This window comes from Arachis hypogaea, chromosome 9 (genome assembly GCF_003086295.3).
Source record: "Arachis hypogaea cultivar Tifrunner chromosome 9, arahy.Tifrunner.gnm2.J5K5, whole genome shotgun sequence".
Classification (NCBI taxonomy): domain Eukaryota; kingdom Viridiplantae; phylum Streptophyta; class Magnoliopsida; order Fabales; family Fabaceae; genus Arachis; species Arachis hypogaea.
The window spans coordinates 81,135,941-81,156,017 of NC_092044.1; the positions used below are offsets into that span (position 1 = coordinate 81,135,941).

At 39.0% G+C, this 20,077-nt stretch overlaps 2 non-coding genes across 2 annotated transcripts; both read right to left on the reverse strand.

Annotated features, from left to right (window-relative positions):
- Positions 1-16,399: 16,399 nt before the first annotated feature.
- LOC112713430 (U2 spliceosomal RNA) lies at positions 16,400-16,603 on the reverse strand. The gene has a single exon (XR_003158403.1). It is a non-coding gene; the product is annotated as a U2 spliceosomal RNA (small nuclear RNA).
- A 2,892-nt stretch (positions 16,604-19,495) lies between these two features.
- Positions 19,496-19,699, reverse strand: LOC112713307 (U2 spliceosomal RNA). Its single transcript, XR_003158280.1, has one exon. It is a non-coding gene; the product is annotated as a U2 spliceosomal RNA (small nuclear RNA).
- Between the last annotated feature and the right edge of the window lie 378 nt (positions 19,700-20,077).

Here is a 20,077-nt window from a genome sequence, read left to right on the forward strand (position 1 = left end):
TTAAATGCTTTTCAAAATTCTTAAATACCCTTTCTATTATCTTCAATATTTTTATCTCTAAACGCTACAATCTCTTCCACTTCAATTACCTAACACCCGAAAGCATACCAGAGAACTTGACAATTTTTATAATACAAATTTTGTCGTTCCTGGACGATGTGGGCTCCTCTTGAGATACTTTTGAAATTAATTACAAAATCATTTGAGTGTGTGAGTCAAACTTCGGTCTTCAATTTTAATTTTAGTTTTATACTCATTTTTTCTTAAATTAATCATATTTTTTAGGGCAAAGCACATAAGGAATCCAAACCCTAAGCAATATTACATAAATCCCATAAACCATATAATGTTACATGAAAGTATTCATTCACATTTCTATATAAATCGAATTAGGTTAATTCAAATTAGTATGGTTTCATGATTAGTTTCGATTTATCAAGGAATAAAATTTGAAATGCTACCCATAGTTTTGTACCCCCTAGTAAATCGCTACAAGTAGCTTTGAGTTAGCCCATGGTTTTACCACTCCTAGTAAATTGAACGGGTTAAATTCGATTTATAATTGTAACAAGCTATAGTAGTAAATAGACTCTAATAGGTTTGATTTAGCATAGATATCCCTATATATAAAATTTGAATTCACTTATTTCAAATTACATTTCACCAAACTCAACACCCCCAAACCGAAAAATCCAAAGGAACTAAGGAGATCTATACTACAAGATTCAAATTGCAAAAATAAAAGACGACTCAAATCGAATTTATCGGTTGGACGGAGTCGTCTATATTGCTGGTAGCGTCCATGAAGAGGTTAGTGAATGAAATTTAATTTATTTTCTTTAAGAAATAAAGTCTAGTTAGTGATATTAAATCGTTTAGAACTTGGTTAGATGTGTTATTAGAATTTTTAAACTTCAAATAGTAGTTAGAGTATTGATTTAGGGGTAGTAGTTTGTTAGAACATTGAAACTACAAATTCATATTAGATGAGGGATAACTAAGTGTTAGTTAGAGTAGTGATAACATATTTAGTTAGAATTTGTAAGTTTTAAATGTTAGGAGTTTAACCAGGTTAAAAATTTTGTTGGAGTTTAATGTAATTTAATATAGGTTTTAAGTGTTAGATTGACTAGGTAGTAGAATTTAAAAATTTTAATTCTTAAATGTTAGATTAACGAGGCACAACAAGTTTAGTTATTGTTCCGAGGGTTACCTGAAACTGTAGGTCGATCTCGGATGAGATCTTCTGTGCTGGTCGGAGCCTACGTGTCCGACTTGTGGAATTGAGAATGCTGCTGAGCCCTTGTCACCGAAGGGTGGGGGGTACCTGCAAGGGACTCCGATGCTTAAGTTAGCAAGGGTATTAAACAGGTATTGAGTAGAATCAGAGTATGAGTTATACCTGGGTGCTCTAGTGTATTTATAATGGTGAGGAGTGACCTTCTGTGGATAAGATAAGTTAGTTATCTTATCTTATCTTTATCTTCAAGTGAGGTCATCTTTATCTTCAAGGGAACTGCCCTTCTCTCTGTAGGCTTGGGCTGCCTTAGGATTTGGGGCGTGTTCCTCTATTTGGGCCCTTCTTTGGGCTTTCCTGGTGACTTGCCCGAGCTCTTTGGAAAGAGGTTGGGTTGTCTTGACCTGAAGAGGTCGGTCACTTTGTCTGTTGAACATCCCGGGTCGGACAGCTTGACCCAGGGTATGAACAGTGCCCCTGCTTGAGCTCGGTCTTCTTTTTTGAGGTCGAGTCCTTGACTTCGGTCCTTCTTTGGTGAAGCCGAACTCAAGCATCTTGTTGATTCCTTTGTAGTAGTTTTTGAATATAGAACGTTTACTCTAAAAGCGCGCGCTTTTATATCAGCGCTTTTTGGGAACGTGCGAGGGTTTAATGCTTTCATTAATTTTAGCATTAATTGCCCCGTTTCCCTTTGGCTCTTTACTTTGATTTTGAAAACCCAAAAAACGGTTTCTCTCCTTCGCCTTTTTTGTAACTTCTTTGCTCCCTTCGCTCTCTGTTTTTCGTCTGCGTTTTTACTTTCTCGTGTTTGCGGCGTCGCTTGGCATTTTTTCTGGAGCTTTTGTTTTTGCCTGGAGTTTTGCAGTTTCGCGTTTCTCCCTGCGACATTGCTCTTGTTCGCGTTCTTTCTTTTGCTTGTGAGAGGGCATTTCCAGATTTCGTCTTCCATCTTTAATTTCTTTGAAGCTCGCCGCTCTTTCAAGTTGGTACTAGCTTTCTTGCTTCTTTCATAGCTTCGTCTTCGGTTTTTAGGTGAAGCTTTGATTTTGCATGTTTGAAAGCTTGAATCTTTTCATGGTCTTGTATTTGCTTGTCACTGTAACATGTTTTTCTGTCTTTCTTTTATGCATTCTCTTGGCATTGCTGTCGAGGCTTTCTAGGATTTTATTGTTGCTTCTGGTTGTTTCCTATCTGATACCGATAGAAAATCTGCTTTGTTTGGAGATTGCTTTTTGTCTGATTCTGAAAAAGTTCGCACCTTTGATAATTTCTACTTGGCGTGCTTTGATTTTTGGGAATGCTTTTTGCTTGGTATACTGTAATGATGCTTGGTTTGCTGTTTTGAATTCTTTCTGAGAAATACTGGGGTGCGAGCTGTAGATCTTGCCTGGAAACCTTGCTTTGTTACTGCCTCCAAAGGATGTCCCAGGACTTTTGGTTTGAGTCTTGGGGTTTTTCTTTTCTTGTTTCTTCGCCTGTATCGTATTATCCGAGTTGTTTTCTCCCTTTGTCCGGGATGTTTTTAGTAACCCCATCTTCTTTTTTTACTTGTAGGATTAGTTGGCTTCATGTCTTCTCGCAATAACATTGTAGAGATGTCTTCCAGAGTTCCCGAGGGGATGTCCGATTGGCTGGACTCCCTTGTTTTGTTGTGTGTTTCTGTTGTGGATGCTAAATTTTGCACAGAGCTGAGGAAGAGCCATAGGATTTGTGGTAACAATGCCCGTGAGGAGGATTACGAGCTTGTTGCTTCTGATTCTGATGAGAGAGTTTGTTTTCCGACTTCTATTGAGAGGGAGCGTCCCTTCTTCTATGCCTATGAATACTTCTTCAGCCAGTTGAACGTTACTTTTCCTTTTACTGCTTTCAAGACCGACCTATTGTGGTCATGTAATATTGCCCCATCCCAGATTCACCCAAATTCTTGGGGTTTTATTAAAATTTTTCAACTTCTCTGTCGTGAATTAGATGTAACACCTTCCCAGACTCTTTTCCTTTATTTGTTTGTTTCCGCCAAGCCTGGCAGTTCTTCAAAAAAGAAAGCTTCCTGGGTTTCCTTCAGGTCCGCCCAGGGCCACAAAGTTTTTGCTATGTATGATGAGTCCTTTAAGGACTTCAAGAATTACTTCTTTAAGGTTCGTGTTGTCGAGGGGGCCTGCCCCTTTTTTCTTGATGAAAATGATGAGCCTTCCTTCCCTCTAGAGTGGCAGAGGGATGTGAGAGTGTCTCGCTATACCTGGGAGATGCTTGATGATATTGAGCGTGCCTTTGTTGTTGTTCTTGAGGATCTATGGGGGAAACCACCCCATCTTGATACAAAAAGGTTTTTGAATGACCAGTCCTTGGTCTGAATTGTTTTGGGTACTTGTCTGACTTGTCCCTTATACTTGTTTTTTAATTTTTTTCTTCCTCTTGTTGTGACTGTAACTCTTTGCTGTGGCTAATTCTGTATTTGCAGAGATGTCAAAGAACAACGACTCCATGAAGGCCTTTAAAAAGGCAAAGAAGGCAACTGCTGCTCTGAACATCTTGGCCAAAGTGGCCGGCAGGGATCTTCTCAGGTCCCAGTGAGGCCTCCTGTGCCGAGTTCTCCCAGACCGAGGAAAGCAATTCCTACTCCTCGGTTTCGTCAGGTCGATCCTCCACAGACTTCTGCCATTGCTTCTGGTGTTCCTCCCTTAAAAAAGCAAAAAACATCCGAGCCCTTTAACCTGGATGCCCCAGATTTTGATGCTATTGAGTTTGTTGACCAGTAAATTGCCCCCTATGGTGGGCTCTCCATGGACGACGTGTCTCTTCTTCAGCATCTGGATTTTATCACCAAAAGTAGTGTGAAAATGGCACATATGGGTGCGGCTATTTTCCGAACAGTTCAGGGGATCCCGATTCATGCCACAAAATCCTTCATGGAGGAGGCCAAATCAGAATTTGATCAGATCAAGGGTCTGAAGGATGAGTTGGAGCTGAAGTTGGCGAAGGTAGAGAAGGAGCTGGAGGGTGAGAAGGCCAGCTCTATTGTTTTGGCTGCTTCTTTGAAGTTGGCTGAGGACATGGCACTGAAGCACAAGGATAGCTATGTCTCAGCTTATAGGGAATTAATGCATCTCTGGGATGATTTGGAAACTGCTCGGGTTAACTATGCCAAGCTTTAGGGTCACCTTGTGGGCAGCGTAACTGCTGCCTCCAAAAACCTAATGGAGTAGTTCCAGATTGTTGCTCCTGATGCCGACTTGACTCTCGTCAGCCTGGACAATGTTGTGAGGGATGGTAAGATTGTCCCTGATGACTATGATGATGATGATGCTGACCCTTCTCCAGTGCCTTCTCTTAAAGTGTCGGCCTCCTTGGTTTCTCCCGTTACGTCTGATCTGGATTGCCAGATTCTGAACCGAGATTATGGAACTGTAGATGCTGTACCTATTCAGACTTGCCCTCCTTCTTCCCGTACTGATGCTGCCGGGAAGGCTCTAGATCTTGGTTGACCTCCTTTTTAAGTATTTGTGTAATTAGCCCGGTTTGTGGGCTTTGAACTCTTTTTAGTAAATGATGCTTTGTTGACTGTTGATACTTCAGTCGCTATTTTTAGCAACTTTATTTTGAAAAACAAAATGGTTTCTCTGGCTCTTGGGGTTGGCTTCAAGCGGCCTGTTGAGTCTTTGTTTTATGGTAACTGCGATATGCTTTCTTGCAACTTTCTTTACCGTTTACCTAGAATTTTCAGATTTGTTTTTTATCCATCCTCTTTTGATCGCTTTTGTGGCGAGGTCAAGGTCTATCGGGTCGAATTATCTCCCCTCTGTTGGTTGATCTTCTCAATTGATCTTTTCGAGCAACCCCTTGGGATTATTTTTTATAACTTTTTGTAGCTTTAGTCCGACTTCTTCATGTCGGTCCCCGTTTCGTTACTAGGTGATCCTTTTTTCTTAGATCTTGTTCAGATCTCTTTTGAGGTTTTACCTTTTGTAACTTTATCTTTTTCGGGCGGACTTCGTCATACTGGACTCTGTCGAGTTATTTGATAATCCTCTTTTTTGGACCTTGTTCAGGTCTCTTTCAGGGATTACTTTTACAGCTTGTCTTGTAGGAGACCGACTTCGTTAGGTCGATCTCTTCTAAGTTGTTTCTGTAATCCTCTTTCTTGGACCTTTGTTAGGTCTCTTTCAGGGGTTACTTTTACAACTTGTCTTGTAGGGGACCGACTTTGTTAGGTCGATCTCTTCTAAGTTGTTTTTGTAATTCTCTTTCTTGGACCTTTGTTAGGTCTCTTTCAGGGATTACTTTTACAACTTGTCTTGTAGGAGATCGACTTCGTTAGGTCGATCTCTTCTAAGTTGTTTTTGTAATCCTCTTTCTTGGACCTTTGTTAGGTCTCTTTCAGGGATTACTTTTACAACTTGTCTTGTAGGAGACCGACTTCGTTAGGTCGATCTCTTCTAAGTTGTTTTTGTAATCCTCTTCTTGGACCTTTGTTAGGTCTCTTTCAGGGATTACTTTTACAACTTGTCTTGTAGGAGACCGACTTCGTTAGGTCGATCTCTTCTAAGTTGTTTTTGAAATCCTCTTTCTTGGACCTTTGTTAGGTCTCTTTCAGGGATTACTTTTACAACTTGTTTTGTAGAAGACCGACTTCGTTAGGTCGATCTCTTCTAAGTTATTTTTGTAATCCTCTTTCTTGGACCTTTGTTAGGTCTCTTTCAGGGATTACTTTTACAACTTGTCTTGTAGGAGATCGACTTCGTTAGGTCGATCTCTTCTAAGTTGTTTTTGTAATCCTCTTTCTTGGACCTTTGTTAGGTCTCTTTCAGGGATTACTTTTACAACTTGTCTTGTAGGAGACCGACTTCGTTAGGTCGATCTCTTCTAAGTTGTTTTTGTAATCCTCTTCTTGGACCTTTGTTAGGTCTCTTTCAGGGATTACTTTTACAACTTGTCTTGTAGGAGACCGACTTCGTTAGGTCGATCTCTTCTAAGTTATTTTTGTAATCCTCTTTCTTGGACCTTTGTTAGGTCTCTTTCAGGGATTACTTTTATAACTTGTCTTGTAGGAGACCGACTTCGTTAGGTCGATCTCTTATAAGTTATAGCAATTCCTCTTTAATAGGGTTGGCCAGACCTCTTTCCAGGGATTTGCTGATAACTTGGATTGACTTGGTCCGAATTTTTAGTGTCGGCCAGTCTTTTTAAGTTATTATATAGCAATCCATAAAACCTCGTCAGGTTCTTTTTTGGGATCACTTTCGATAACTTCTTGCATTATTCTGTGTTCATCTTTGCCGATTTATAGATGGTGGTTTCTGTCCTGGTTTAATCAACCTTTAGGTGAATCGCGTTTTCACCTTTGCCGGTCGAACATTCCTATCGAGATCGTATAGTGAATCTGTTCTTCACTTTCTGTTTGATCCGTTGCTTTATAATCGGATGATGAATGCTTCAGATTAATGCGTCTTGGGAATTTGTAGAATATCTGAAATGTATTTTATTTAAAGAAAGTGCAAATATATACAAGCGGGAGTTTTTCATACCCTTAAGTCGGATTAAATCTCAATCTTGACGCCTCATTAAAAAACCTTTTCAGGAAAAAGAGTGCATCTTGTGATGAGACCTTTATCTTTCCTAACTATAGTACCTTCTTAGGTTACAGGCGTGCCATGATCTGGAGAGTTCTCGTCCCTCGAGTTCGGACAGTCTGTAGTAGCCCTTTCCAAGTACTTCTGTGACTCGGTAGGGTCCTTTCCAGTTGGCTACCAGCTTTCCTTCTCCGGGTCGAGTTGTTCCAATATCATTTTGGATTAAGATGAGATCATTCTCAGCAAAACCTCTTGGCACTACCTTTCGATTATACCTGGCAGCCATTCGCCGTTTTAGTGCTTCCTCTCTGATCCGAGCTCTTTCTTGGATTTCCGGAAGTAGGTCAAGCTCTTCTCTTTGAAGTTGAGAGTTGGTTTGTTCATTGTAGTGGACTACTCGGGGAGACCCTTCCTCTACTTCTATTGGAATCATTGCCTCCACTCCGTATGCTAATCGAAATGGTGATTCGTTCGTAGTAGGATAGGGGGTTGTTCGATACGCCTATAGGACTTGTGGAAGTTCCTCGGCCCAAGCTCCCTTTGCTTCTTGCAGTCTCTGTTTCAGTCCAGCCAATATGACTTTGTTGGCCGCTTTGCCTTGTCCATTGGCTTGGGGATGTTCGACGGAGGTGAACTGATGTTTTATATTCAAGTCGGCCACTAGTTTTCTGAAGCCTGCATCTGTGAATTGGGTGCCATTATCTGTGGTGATGTAGTATGGGACCCCAAACCTTGTAATGATGTTACAATATAGGAATTTCTGACTTATTTGAGCAGTGGCGTTGGCTAGGGGTTCTGCCTCGATCCATTTTGTGAAATAGTATACCCCCACTATGAGGAACTTGACTTGTCCCGATCCCTGGGGAAAGGGTCCGAGAAGGTCGAGTCCCCATTTTGCAAATGGCCATGGTGAGGTCACGCTGATGAGCTTTTCTGGTGGGGCGATGTGAAAGTTGGCATGCTTCTGACATGGTGGGCATGTCCTTACAAATTTTGTGGCTTCTTTTTGTAGAGTTGGCCAATAGAATCCCGCCCGAAGTACCTTTTTGGTGAGAGCTTGTGCTCCGAGATGATTACCACAAATGCCGCTATGTATTTCCTCCAGGACTTCCTTTGTGCTGGAGGTGGGTACACATTTTAACAATGGTATTGATATCCCTCTTTTGTACAGGGTGTTGTTTATGATAGTGTAGTACTGTGCCTCCCTTTTCAACCTCTTTGCCTCTTTTTCATCTGTAGGGAGCGCTTCTATTTTGAGGTAGTTAATTATGGGGGTCATCCATCCTTGATCCTGACCTGTTATGGCTAGGATTTTTTCTTCTTCCGATATTGATGGGTTCTGCAGTATTTCCTGGATGAGGCTTCTATTGTTGCCCCCTGGTTTGGTGCTGGCTAGTTTTGAGAGTGCGTCAGCTCGGGCATTTTGCTCGCGGGGTATGTGGCAGATCCTATATTCCCCGAGTTGTCCGGGCTGTTCTTTGGTTTTATCTAAATATTTTTTCATGGTAGGATCTTTGGCTTGGTAGCTTCACGTTATTTGTGAGGTAACGACTTGTGAGTCACTGTAGATGTTGAGTTTCTGAGCTCCGACCTCCCTAGCCAGCTTCAAACCAGCTAATAACGCTTCGTATTCCGCCTGGTTGTTTGAGGCCAGGAATCCGAATTTCAGGGAAAGCTCAAGATGGGTTCCTTGGTTGCTTTCAATTATCACACCTGCACCGCTTCCGGTTTTATTCAAGGAACCGTCCACGTATATGTTCCACTCTATGGGGATTTCCTTGGTGTCTGTGAATTCTGCGATGAAGTCGGCTAGGTATTGTGATTTAATGGCTGTCTGCACCTCGTATTGGAGGTCGAACTCGGACAACTCGATTGCCCATTGTAGGATTCTTCCTGCTATATCTGTTTTCTGTAATATCCCTTTTATGGGCTGGTTGGTCCGAATTTTAATGGTGTGTGCTTGAAAGTATGGGCGAAGTCGTCGGGATGTGAGTATCAGAGCGTAGGCAAACTTCTCTACTTTCTGGTAGTTCAGCTCTGACCCCTGTAGTGCTTTACTAATGAAGTAGAAAGGTTGTTGTCCCCCTTCATCTTCTCTAATTAGTGCTGAGGCTATTGTCCGACTTCCTACTACGAGGTACAGTATGAGTGGTTCTCCCTCTTGTGGTCGAGATAGGATAGGGGGCTGTCCCAAGAATTCTTTGAAGTCTCGGAAGGCTTGTTCACATTCAGTTGTCCACTCGAAGTTCTTTCCCTTCCTTAAGGTAGCGTAGAAGGGGAGGGATCTTATTGCTGACCCTGCTAGGAATCTGGACAAGGCCGCCAATCTCCCATTGAGTTGTTGTACTTCTTTGACGCAGGTTGGGCTTTTCATGTTGAGTATGGCCTGGCATTTATCTGGATTTGCCTCGATTCCTCTTTGTGTGAGCATAAAGCCCAAGAATTTACCTGCTTCCACTACGAAGGTGCATTTAGCCGGGTTGAGTCGCATGTCGTGCTTCCGTATGGTGTCGAACACTTGAACCAAGTCGGTTAGTAATGTCTCTTCACTTTGTGTCTTTATCAACATGTCATCCACATAGACCTCCATGATTTTTCCGATGTGGTCTAAGAAGACTTTATTCATTAGCCTTTGATAAGTTGCTCCCGCGTTCTTAAGGCCGAAAGGCATTACGATGTAGCAATAATTTGCTTTTGGTGTGAGAAACGAGGTTTTCTCTTGATCCGGTGGATACATTGGGATCTGGTTGTACCCTGAGTATGCGTCCATGAACGAGAGATACTTATATCCCGATGAAGCATCTACTAGAGCGTCGATGCTTGGGAGTGGATAAGGGTCTTTTGGGAAGGCTTTGTTGAGGTCGGTGTATTCGCCACTTCCCATTTGACTTTCTCACCAAGACGACATTTGCTAGCCATAGTGGGTATTTAACTTCTCTTATGAACACTGCCTCTAGTAGTGCTTGTACTTGTTCTTCTACAGCCTGAGATCGTTCTGGCCCGATTTTTCTTTGTCTTTGTTGTACCGGCTGGGATCCCGGGTAGACTGCCAACTTGTGGCTCATTAGTTCGGGATCTATGCCTGGCATGTCAGCAGCTTTCCATGCGAAGAGATCAACATTATCTCGTAGGAACCGTATTAGTGATTCCTTTGCGTTTGCTTTTAGGATCGTGCCAATATTAGTTGTTTTATCCGAGGTATCTCCGATCTGGACTCTTTCTATTTCTCCTTCGGGTCGTGGGCGGAGTTTTTCTCGTCTCTAAACTCCGCCGAGTTCGATTGTGTGGAACTCTCCTCCTTCGCCTCAGAGGTTTAGACTTTCGTTATAACAGCGACGCGCTATCTTTTGATCTGCTTTTATTGTAGCTATCCCTTCTGCAGTTGGGAATTTCATACATAGATGTGGAGTTGAAACTATTACGCCGAGTTGATTTAACGTTGTCCGACCTATTAAGGCATTGTAGGCTGAGCTTACGTCGACCACGATATAGTCTATCTTGAGTGTTCTGGATTGGTTCCCCTTCCGAAGGTTGTATGTAACGAAACATATCCCAGTGGCTGTACTGGGTATCCCCAAGTCCGAACAGGCTGTTCGGATATGCTCTTAGCTCTTTTTCTTCTAAGCCGAGCTTGTCGAAGGCAGTTTTGAATAAGATGTAGGCAGAGATTCCTTGGTCAATTAATGTACGGTGAAGGTTGGCGTTTGCCAATATGATTGTGATGACCATGGGGTCGTCGTGTCCTGAGATGATTCCGGATGCATCTTCTTTGGTAAACGTGATTGCTGGGATGTCTGACGCCTCCTTCTTTCCTTCGACATGGTATACTTCTTTGAGGTGCCGCTTGCGGGATGATTTGAAGATTCCTCCTCTAGCAAATCCGCCATGTATCACATGGACGTGTCTCTCCGGTGTGCGGGGTGATCGTTCAGATCGTCCGACATCTTCATCCCTTTTTCGTTTTCTTGGTTCTTCGTCCCGATTGGCCAAGAATCGATCTAGTTTTCCTTCCCTTACTAATTTCTCTATAATGTTTTTCAAGTCAAAGCATTCATTGGTGGAATGTCCTCGGACTCGATGATATTCACAGTATTCGTTCTGATTTTCTCCTCCCCTTTTGCCTTTGAGTGGCCGGGCTGGGGGTATTTTTTCCGTATGGCAGACTTCTCTATAAACATCTACCAAGGATACCCTAAGAGGGGTGTAGTTATGATATTTTTTGATTTTCTCCCCGGAGCGATCTTCCTTTTTCTTGGATTCTTTATCTTTATCTCGGTAGGCAGAACCGAACCTCGAGGCTTCCCCAAGTCGAGAATTCTCCTCCATGTTGATATACTTCTACGCCCGTTCTTGTACTTCGTCTAGGGATGCTGGGTACTTCTTTGATATAGATTGGCTAAATGGTCCTTCTCGTAGGCCATTTATGAGGCCCATAATGGCAGCTTCTGTTGGTAGACTTTGTATGTCCATGCATGTTTTGTTGAATCTTTCCGTGTAGTTACGAAGACTCTCTCGATCTCCTTGCTTGATTCCTAATAGGCTGGGTGCGTGTTTGGCTTTGTCCTTTTGTATGGAAAATCTGGCCAGGAACTTTTTGGCCAGGTCGTCGAAACTCGAGATGGATTTTGGAGGTAGGTTGTCGAACCATCTAATGGCTATCTTGGTAAGAGTTGTTGGAAAGGCTTTGCAGCGAACTGCATCTGAGGCGTCAGTGAGGTACATCCTACTTCTGAAGTTGCTGAGATGGTGGTTGGGGTCCGAGGTGCCGTCATACAGAGTCATATCCGGAAGTTTAAAATCTTTTGGGATTTTGGTCTTCATAATTTCCCTGGTGAATGGATCTTGATCTTTGTGAGAGCTATCCTCTGGGGTGGATCGAGTAGCTTTAGTTTTGAGATTAGCTTCGAGTTCCATAAGCCTATTTTCTAATTCTTGGCGCCGCCTTATCTCCCAATGTAGTTCCTCTTCTTTTTCGCGTTGATGTTGGGCTTCTTTCTCAAGTTGCTTTAATCGATCTTGAAGTGCTTCTATCACCCCCAAATTTGATGAATTTTTGTCTCCATTGGATTCCGGAGTATCTTTAAGTATAGCATCCATGTTCTTGTGCGGCGTTCTATCTTCTAAACCTGAGTCGTGGTCGTTGTCATGGTTGTCCGCCATGGTGTTGGGATGACTTCCAGGCTCCCCGGCAACGGCGCCAATGTTCCGAGGGTTACCTGAAACTATAGGTCGATCTCGGACGAGATCTTCTGTGCTGGTCGGAGCCGACGTGTCCGACTTGTGGAATTGAGAATGCTGCTGAGCCCTTGTCTCCGAAGGGTGGGGGTACCTGCAAGGGACTCCGATGCTTAAGTTAGCAAGGGTATTAAACAGGTATTGAGTAGAATCAGAGTATGAGTTATACCTGGGTGCTCTGGTGTATTTATAATGGTGAGGAGTGACCTTCTGTGGATAAGATAAGTTAGTTATCTTATCTTTATCTTCAAGTGAGGTCATCTTTATCTTCAAGGGAACCGCCCTTCTCTCTGTAGGCTTGGGCTGCCTTAGGATTTGGGGCGTGTTCCTCTATTTGGGCCCTTCTTTGGGCTTTCCTGGTGACTTGGCCGAGCTCTTTGGAAAGAGGTCAGGTTGTCCTGACCTGAAGAGGTCGGTCGCTTTGTCTGTTGAACATCCCGAGTCGGACAGCTGGAACCAGGGTATGAACAGTTATAGTTTAGGATTTAGCTTTAAGTCCTACATATTAGATAAACTACTTTGTGTTAGAATTTAATTTAATTTAAGTTAGTTTAGTGTAATTTAATTTAATTTTTAAATGTTGCATTATCTATGTTCACGTTTGCAATATCTGATGCATTAAAGTATATTTTTATTAGAATTGTCTGTTTTAGGTGATTTTTGTTTTCTAAATTGTTATGGTTCTTAGAGGACTTTTTCATCGTCATGCAGCCCACCGATGTATTACTAGCATGCGGAGGCAGCATGGTATGTCCCTAGATGAGAGGATCATGCCGTACTTGCAGATGGCCAGCTTATCCCATCTCGCGAAGCTCAACGACTACCAGTTTAAGTTTGATGAGCCGCTGGTCAGTGCATTTGTCAAGAGATGGCGTCCTGAGACCCATACCTTCCACATGTCGCTCGAAGAGTGCACGATTATGCTACAAGATGTTGCGCCAATTAGGCCTCCTCATCGACGGTGACTACGTTAGTAGATGTCTGACGGACTTCGAGCGGTACACTGATGGCGGGCGACCTGCATGAGATTGGTTTGTGGAGTTATTAGGTGTGTTTCCTCTGGCGGACTGCATCGACAAGTTCACTATGAAGTGCACTTGGATGCAGGAGACATTTAGTGACCTTCCTTAAGATGCAAACGAAGAGACAATTAGGAGGTACGCGAGAGTGTACATCGTGATGCTACTATCGACACAGCTCTTCGATGACAAGTCCGGTACACGTATGCATATTAGGTGGGATCCGCCGCTCTATTGTGGTTATACCAGTGCTTGTAATGTGGGCTTTTTGATATCCTGACTTAGTTCAATGGGTCTTGCCCATTCTTTCTTGGTTAGAACTTGATGTAACTCCTTATGCATAAGTGTTGCCAAGTTTCCAAAGCTCTCCTTGAGTTTTTTTGCACGTGCTCTAGTGATGGGGCCCTTTGGAAGTGTGAAATTTCCATTCTGCGCTTTTGCCTTAGAATGCCCCAGTTATCTTTTTGAGCATGTATCAATACGTCTTTTCTTTTAGAGGTCTTAATACCTCGTCACCTCTGCTTTACGACCGTATAAGGCTCTGTGTGGTAGGGTGTTACAGAACTCAGCTAGGCCAACAGTGTCTTATAAATCTCTGGCCCCAAAATCAGATTCTACATCCAGAGACCCTTGCTGTCTCATGGCATCTAAGTCTAGAGTCGTAAAGTGAGGCGGGTACTGTTGAGTTCTCGAGCATGATGCTCTACCAGGCCCAAGAGGAATACTCCTCCCTATATCATGATTGCTGTCATCCTCAATCATGGCGGGCTCGACATTATCTTCATCCCCTAGCACGTCTTCCACCACATCCGGTTCTCCATCCTCCTTAGAAATTGGGATCATAATAGGAGTATTGATGTTAGCACCTCTTTTCGCAATCTCATCACAGTATAGATCAGCTGCGAAAGACGTAGATGCCACCAAATTTTCCATAGATGCCATTTCAGGCAAAGATGAAAACACAACAATAAGGGTTGAACTGGAGGCTGCTGTCATTAGTACTGATTGATGATTCCAGTTTAACCCTCCTGAGCTAGAGACCACATCCACAAGCTTGGCCAATAGTACAGAGATTCTCACCTCGGAAAACTGCCGATGATAGTAAAATAAAACTTGCAGATCCTAGTCATTGTCTATCACAAACAAGTCGTACTTCAACCCATCGCGAACAACAAAAATCGAAATTCTATAATATAACTTCTCTATCTGTTTCATTCCATGCAGTTGTAGTACGGTATTCTGAAAATCAACAAGGCTCGTCGAAGGTCTGATAAAGACACTCAACGGATCCTTATCAATAAATCTTATACGTGCTCGTATTTTGTTTTTAATTGTGCCTTTGTAGTGCACAAGAATTAGAAAACTTTCTTCACTAGCTGTTATGAATTTACCTCTATTCAACACACTACATTATAATCCTATTTATATAGCACACGCTCCTTAAGTAAATCGAATTAAATCAATTCGATTTAATCACATTCATCTCTTCCCAAGTAAATCAAATCTATTAGCTTCAATTTACCATGATTGATTAGTACGTTTAAATTGAATCATATTGATTCGAATTACATGCATTATATTTCTCTCACGTAAATCAAATCAAGCATATTTGAATTACATGAGTTGGTAGTAAATCGAATTTCATGCCTTCGATTACGAAGCCAAGGTAAATTGAACTAGGCTAATTCGATTTACGTGAAATAAAGGTAAATCAAATTATATCGATTTACATAGAATTAAGGCATTCGTGTCCACTCTTTGCATTTAGGACATTCACGTAAATTAGAAACCCTAATGGCTTGTTTATGTGATTTGTCCTATTTTTTAATTAATAATTATGGATAATTCTTAAAATAAATATTAAACCTTATTAATTTTATAAATTTAAAAAAAACAAAGATATCCTTAATGAATAATAATATATAATTCTTAAAGAGAAAATTCTACTCCTCTAAGAGATGCTAAAATGACACTCTCCTCCTTTTTATTTGTAAAATATATACTCCCCTCGCATATAACTTTAAAATCTCATTTTTAATCTATTTTAAATTGTGTTAACTAACGTTAATTTTATCTATTTTTCAAGAAAAATAAATTATTTTTTACAAAAATATCCTTTAACAAAAATTTTAATTTTTTGGGATTAAATTTTGTTTTTTGAAATACCCTTTAACACTATCGATTAAATTGTATTTATACTAAAATATTTTTAAAAAATTTTAGAAAAATCTTTAAAAAAGCCATGTATAAAAGGAGAAGCATGAATCTACCAAGGACAACCTTCAGAAGTCACTGTGATCCTTCAAAGACAACCTTCAGAAGCAAAATGATTGTCATTTGTGTTTTTGAAAAAAATAATTTGATCATTAAAAAAAATAATATCTTATAAAAAAAGTAATTTAATCATTAAAATTTTTTAAAAAACAATTTTAATAAAAATACAATTTAACCAGTAAAAAAAATTATTAAAAATTTTTTGATAAATAAAATTTAATCACAAAAAAATAAAATTTTACTAAAAAGATATTTTTATAAAAAATAATTTTTAAAAAAAAATAAATAAAATTAACATTAGTCTAACATAAGAAATTTAAAATAAATTAAAAAAATTACAAATAGAGAGGAGGGATATATAATTTTCTCATTCTTAAAATATCAGAAATATCAGGCCGACTTCCTATTTACCATCCTTAGTAAACCCCAACGTCTAAAGAGAATATACCTTTTGAACTGGTTTAACAGGGGTGTGTCAGGCCCTAGCTGTAGTTAGGGGTGTTGGATCGGGTGAAATCAGGTTTGTCCTGACCTAGACCCGACTCTAAATATACACCGGATCTATTTTTTAGACTCTAACCCGACTCTAAACCTGATAAAACTTAAACATTTTCGGGCCACAACTATACTAGGTCCAATCCGGGTGAAAACCGGGTCTTTAAAGCTTTAACAATAATTTATAAAGAAACTTATTATAAAGAAACTTATTTATGATGCACTTATTTATAAATAAGAAACTTGTTATCGAAAAGTTGATATCCATATTTGAATTTGAATTTGTCCATAAATTCTAATTTTATACTTCTTTGATCTATTTTCTAATTCAACAAGTGTGATTAAAAATAAAACAATAAATTTATAATTAATATAACATAATATTAAAATTAATTTAAAACATATATATCTTTTTTAATTTTCTTATGGTACACATGGATCAAATGAAGCTGGATTCACTTTGATCCGGCCCGAAATAATAACCAGGTCTATTTTTGAGACCCTTACCCGAGTCTAGACCCAATAAAATCATGCGAAATTAGCCCCTAAAATATTCGAAATCGGGTCGAACCCGACCATGTGCACCCCTAGCTGTAGTGTAAGGCTTGGGTGACACACGAGAGGCACAGTAGCAAGCTACTGTAGTGGCCCCTCCCCCTCAAAATATGCATAATTAAACAACATATTTGATTTAAGATCAATAGGCATGCCCCAACAGCTTTAGTTACAGGAACATATACTACACTTTATCTTAGCCAAAAAGCCAAGAAAGGTATGATTTCAGAATTGTTCAACTGTTTCTTTTATGTTTGTTCTTTTCATCTTGGCAACGTGCGACTTCTTAGCGAGTAGTTTAAACTTTCTGAAGTTTCACCAACCATGCACCAGTGTAACTAATCTTATTCCAACTTAGATTCATCATCACCCATTTCGAACACAATTAGCATTATTAGTATGAATTGAAATGTTATTGCTGGATGGGAGAAACAAACTATTCTCCAACAGAGAGCTTCCTCAACCATGCAAAAGGAAAATGAAGAATCGGATATGAGATTCGTTTTAGATCTCAACCTCAAAAAGAACAGCAGAGGAACTAACGATCCTTTTGAGAGCAAGTTATCTTCATCCCCTAGCACGTCTTTCACCATATCCAGTTCTCCATCCTCCTTAGGAATTGGGATCATAATAGGAGTATTGATGTTAGCACCTATTTTCGTAATCTCATCACGGTATAGATCAGCTGCAAAAGACGTAGATGCCACCAAATTTCTCATAGATGCCATTACAGGCAAAGATGAAGACACAACAATAAGGGTTGAACTGGAGGCTGCTGTCATTAGTACTGATTGATGATTCCAGTTTAACCCTCCTGAGTTAGAGACCACATCCACAAGCTTGGCCAATAGTACATAGATTCTCACCTCGAAAAACTGCCGATGATAGTAAAATAAAACTTGCAGATCTTAGTCATTGTCTATCACAAATAAGTCGTACTTCAACCCATCGCGAACAAGAAAAATCGAAATTCTATAATATAACTTCTCTATCTGTTTCATTCCATGCAGTTGTAGTACGGTATTCTGAAAATCAACAAGGCTCATCGCAGGTCTGATAAAGACACTCAACGGATCCTTATCAATAAATCTTATACGTGCTCGTATTTTGTTCTTAATTGTGCCTTTGTAGTGCACAAGAATTAGAAAACTTTCTTCACTAGCTGTTATGAATTTACCTCTATTCAACACACTACATTATAATCCTATTTATATAGCACACGCTCCTTAAGTAAATCGAATTAAATCAATTCGATTTAATCACATTCATCTCTTCCCAAGTAAATCAAATCTATTAGCTTCGATTTACTATGATTGATTAGTACGTTTAAATTGAATTATATTGATTCGAATTACATGCATTATATTTCTCTCACGTAAATCAAATCAAACTTATTTGAATTACATGAGTTGGTAGTAAATCGAATTTCATGCCTTCGATTACGAAGCCAAGGTAAATTGAACTAGGCTGATTCAATTTACGTGAAATGAAGGTAAATCAAATTATATCGATTTACATAGAATTAGGACATTCGCGTCCACTCTTTGCATTTAGGACATTCACGTAAATTAGAAACCCTAATGGCTTGTTTATGTGATTTGTCCTATTTTTTAATTAATAATTATAGATAATTCTTAAAATAAATATTAAACCTTATTAATTTTATAAATTAAAAAAAAAAACAAAGATATCCTTAATGAATAATAATATATAATTCTTAAAGAGAAAATTCTACTCCTCTAAGAGATGCTAAAATGACATTCTCCTCCTTTTTATTTGTAAAATATATACTCCCCTCTCATATAACTTTAAAATCTCATCTTTAATCTATTTTAAATTGTGTTAACTAACGTTAATTTTATCTATTTTTCAAGAAAAATAAATTATTTTTTACAAAAATATCCTTTAACAAAAATTTTAATTTTTTGGGATTAAATTTTGTTTTTCCGAAATACCTTTTAACACTATTGATTAAATTGTATTTATACTAAAATATTTTTAAAAAATTTTAGAAAAATCTTTAAAAAAGCCATGTATAAAAGGAGAAGCATGAATCTACCAAAGACAACCTTCAGAAGTCACTGTGATCCTCCAAAGACAACCTTCAGAAGCAAAATGATCATCATTTGTATTTTTGAAAAAAACAATTTGATCATTAAAAAAAATAATATCTTATAAAAAAGTAATTTAATCATTAAAATTTTTTGAAAAACAATTTTAATAAAAATACAATTTAACCAGTAAAAAATTATTAAAAATTTTTTTGAGAAATAAAATTTAATAAAAAAAATAAAAAAATTTTACTGAAAAGATATTTTTATAAAAAATAATTTTTTAAAAAAAATAAATAAAATTAACATTAGTCTAACATAAGAAATTTAAAATAAATTAAAAAAATTTACAAATAGTGAGGAGGGATATATAATTTTCTCATTCTTAAAATATCGGAAATATCAGGCCGACTTCCTATTTGCCACCCTTAGTAAACCCCAACGTCTAAAGAGAATATACCTTTTGAACTGGTTTAACGGGGTTGTGCCAGGCCCTATCTGTAGTTAGGGGTGTTGGGTGGGTGAAATCAGGTTTGTCCTGACTTAGACCCGACTCTAAATATACACCGGATCTATTTTTTAGACTCTAACCCGACTCTAAACCCGATAAAACTTAAATATTTTCGGGCCACAACTATACTAGGTCCAAACCGGGTGAAAATCGGGTCTTTAAAGCTTTAAAAATAATTTATAAAGAAACTTATTTATGATGCACTTATTTATAAAGAAGAAATTGTTATCGAAAAGTTGATATCCATATTTGAATTTGAATTTGTCCATAAATTCTAATTTTATACTTTTTTGATCTATTTTCTAATTCAACAAGTGTGATTAAAAATAAAACAATAAATTTATAATTAATATAACATAATATTAAAATTAATTTAAAACATATATATCTTTTTTAATTTTCTTATGGTACACATGGATCGACTGAAGCCGGATTCACTTTGATCCGACCCGAAATAATAACCAGGTCTATTTTTGAGACCCTTACCCGATTCTAGACCCAATAAAATCATGCGAAATTAGCCCTTAAAATATTCGAAATCGGATCCAACCCGACCATGTGCACCCCTAGCTGTAGTGTAAGGCTTGGGCGACACACGAGAGGCACAGTAGCAAGCTACTGTAGTGGCCCCTCCCCCTCAAAATATGCATAATTAAACAACATATTTGATTTAAGATCAATAGGCATGCCCCAACAGCTTTAGTTACAGGAACAGATACTACACTTTATCTTAGCCAAAAAGCCGAGAAAGGTATGATTCAGAATTGTTCAACTGTTTCTTTTATATTTGGAGGCTTACCTGTTTGTTCTTTTCATCTTGGCAATGTGCGACTTCTTAGCGAGTAGTTTAAGCTTTCTGAAGCTTCACCAACCATGCACCGGTGTAACTAATCTTGTTCCAACTTAGATTCATCATCACCCATCTCGAACACAATTAGCATTATTAGTATGAATTGAAATGTTATTGCTGGATGGGAGAAACAAACTATTCTCCAACAGAGAGCTTCCTCAACCATGCAAAAGGAAAATGAAGACTCGGATATGAGATTCGTTTTAGATCTCACCCTCAAAAAGAACAGCAAAGGAACTAACGATCCTTTTGAGAGCAAGTTATTTTATTTCTAAGCTACATC